At 38.0% G+C, this 3,354-nt stretch overlaps 1 pseudogene; it reads left to right on the top strand.

The window, feature by feature from the left end:
• Positions 1-451: 451 nt before the first annotated feature.
• On the top strand, positions 452-3,017 carry LOC149194344 (uncharacterized; annotated as a pseudogene).
• Positions 3,018-3,354: the final 337 nt, after the last annotated feature.

The following is a 3,354-nucleotide window of genomic DNA, read 5'->3' as shown; positions in this document are numbered from 1 at the left end:
CATTACAACCCTAAATTCTAAAATAAATTTGGACTTACCTCTCAATGTTACCTCAGACCCCAAATTCTCAGATAAGATTAATTTGTTTCTCAATCTCCAAATTCTCAGATAAGATTAATTTGTTTTTCAATTCTTCTTCAAACTTTCGATAAAAAAACTCAATTATATGGAATAGTGCTAGAAAAAGGGAATAATGTTAGGAAGAGGTAAAACTAATAATTCATGTGCCTCAAAAGGTTAGTGTGAAATAAACATGCTTATTTTGATTCATTAACTTTGAGGTAAATAATACTTATTTGTTTTGATTCATTAACTCTGAGATGAATATTTCTGAAAATTACTCCAATGCAATTCTTTCCCGTACTTCCCTTTGAAAATACCTAATAAAATATATCGGGTACTTTTTATAACGTCTAAAAGTTTAAATTATTTTACCACAAAATCAACCCTGGTATCGAGTTATATGGTGGTGATAACCAGATGAACAGGGGTTTTTCAAAATATATCTTTGGATCCAAGATACTGTTCCAGCGCTTACTGGCATTTATACATGTAAGGGGGAGTGGATTTGGAGTTGATAAAGTGAGTACCCTTTCCGTTTACAAGAACGGATCTACGAGCGCTGAGAGGATTGAAAATTTTTATTTGAGCCATCCTTCTTGATGACCATCAAATGAGGGTGGAGCCGAGTAGGGCAAATCGATTTCACTGCGTGTATAACGAACATGATCATAGATGGCCGTATGGTATACATTACCAATCAAATGAACTCTGAGATGTTGGACGCCAGTGTTTTTTTATGTTTGTACACGACACTTCGAACCGGGTATGAGTTTTTCTCCACTTTTTGAACATTTCCAAGTTCGGAGTTCCCTGGTGCATAGAAACCAATGAAAGCAATTCAATTAAAACTCCATACAAGGCTTCCACACAGTATTTATTACAACACCCACCTCAACAACAAATTTTACTCCACAAGTGCAGTAAGTGAAACCCTATCTAAAAATGAATCCCAAGTGGACATGGGCAACATTCCAGATTCAGAATTCATTCAAAATGTCTTCAAAGTGGTTATGGAGGGGACATGGAACTGTTTGTCCAAAGCCCAAATCGCCTCCAGGCTAAATCCCTGCATTATGAGCGAGATCCTTCTGCAGATTGGCAGGCATGATGGAAACCTGGCATGGAGATTCTTCAAGTGGGTTGCCTACTTGCCACACTACCAGCACGCCACCCGCCCTTACTGGATCATAATCCATATTCTCACTAAGAACAATAAGTTCAAAACTGCTCAGTCATTGTTACAATCCATTTCCCATAAAGGCTTCCTATCTTCTCCAGTAGTCTTAGATGTTATGATAAATGATTATAGCAATTTGGGCACCAATTCTGCAGTTCTGAGTATGCTGATCAATTCATATGCGCAATCCAAAATGACCCAAGATGCAATCCAAGTATTTTATCAGTTGGGTTCTTATGGAATCAACCCCACCGTACACTCTTGTAATATCCTTCTAAACAGTCTAGTCAAGGCCAAATTGCCAACTATGGCCTGGAAAATCTATAGGGAAATGTTGTGTAGAGGGATCGAGGCTGATTCTCGGACTTTCAATGTCATGATCCATGCCTGCTGCAAATAAGGTGATCTGAAAAATGCCGAAGAACTTGTAAATCAGATGAAGAAGCATGGATTCAATCCAGATTTGTTCACATATAATAGTCTTATTTCCCTTCTTTCCAAGAAAGGAATGCATTATGAAGCTTTAAGCATCCAAGACACGATGTTAGAGAAGGGCATTCAACCCGATATTGTAACATATAACACTCTAATACACGGGTTTTGCAAAGAGGGCAGATTGAGGGATGCATTGAAGATTTTGAACGAAATGGGTGATCTGGTTCCAAATAATGTAACATATACTACCCTGATTGATGGTTATTGCAGAGAAAATAATCTGACTGAGGCTTTCAGACTGCGGGATGAAATGATAAGGAAAGGGCTGGTGCCAGGAACGGTGACATACAATGTCCTCCTCCATAAGCTCTGCGAGGAAGGGAAATTGGAAGAAGCAAATGATCTCTTGAATGAAATGGCGGAAAAGGGTCTTGAACCTGATCACTTTACATGCAATATCTTGATCAATTCGCAGTGCAAGAGAGGTAACATGGTTGATGCCTGGAAACTTCGCAACAAGATGTTTCAAACCGGGCTAGTTTTTGATGTGTATACTTACAAGGCTCTTATTCATGGCTTTTGCAAGTCTGGGAAAATAGATGAAGCAAAGGATGTCCTGTTTGAAATGATTATTGTAGGTTTGTAATTTCCAACAAGATTTTATAATTAAAGAATTTTACTTCCTCTTATAATCCTGATTTTTACCCGCAACTATAGGTCTGGGTTTTTTTCATGTACAGTGACCAACTTCACCAATAGGATTTGTTGTATCCATTTCCGTTTGTGAGAAATGGGCCTGTTGCAATACTGAACATTGTATATTAATAAATCAGTTTGTTGTCTGTTGAGTGCAGGTTTTATGCCTAATTTTAGTGTGTACTCATGGCTAATTGATGGTTATTGTGTCCAACACAATGAAGAGGAAGCCCTGAAGCTGCCTGATGAATTTGTCAAAAGAGGTTTATCTGAAGATGTTTTTCTCTATAGTAGCATCATTCGAGGTTTGTGCAGGAAAGCCAAGCTGAGAAGTGCCGAAAAAGCATTCAATAAAATGTCTAGGAGGGGTCTTGTTGGTGATGCCCTTGTTTATACTACTCTTATTTATGCATACTTGGGAGCAGGTGAGCTAAATAAAGCTTCAGAACTTTGCGAAGAAATGGCTTCAAAAAGGATTCTGATCAATCTTAAAACATTTTATGTATTTGATAAGTATTCTCTAGAGATGGATGGCAGACCTGAGGTTTTCTGGAATGGGATGATAGAGAGAGCCTTTGTTGTGAAAAGTGTTGCTCAGAAAGTGAAAACTATTGCACAAGCTTCCACTTCCAATATGCTATTTTGATATGTAACATTAAGGCTCTATGACCTCTTTTGAGTAAAATATTTGAGGTCCAATAGCTTGGGATGCCTCTCTGGAATTTTCTGAATGGTGTTTCCAACACAGAAGGAAAGTGCTTGAATATTGTTGAAAAAAAAGAAAGTGGTTTAATGATTCCAGAAGGGAATTGTAACTAATGTTGCACGCTTAGGCACTTTAAAGAACGAGATACATGAACTTGGGCTTCCGAAGAATATTAAAATAAGTCCGTGCCATCCACATCCATTTATCAGCATTTGACACGGGGCACTTAGTTTGCCCTATTTTTGGTTAGCCCTGTTTTTCTGGTGAGTCTCATTTC

The sequence above is a fragment of the Pinus tabuliformis genome, chromosome 2_2 (genome assembly GCF_031772625.1).
Source record: "Pinus tabuliformis cultivar Carrire ecotype Pingquan chromosome 2_2, CPIR1, whole genome shotgun sequence".
Lineage (NCBI taxonomy): Eukaryota > Viridiplantae > Streptophyta > Pinopsida > Pinales > Pinaceae > Pinus > Pinus tabuliformis.
This window is presented reverse-complemented; position numbering and strand designations above follow the sequence as displayed.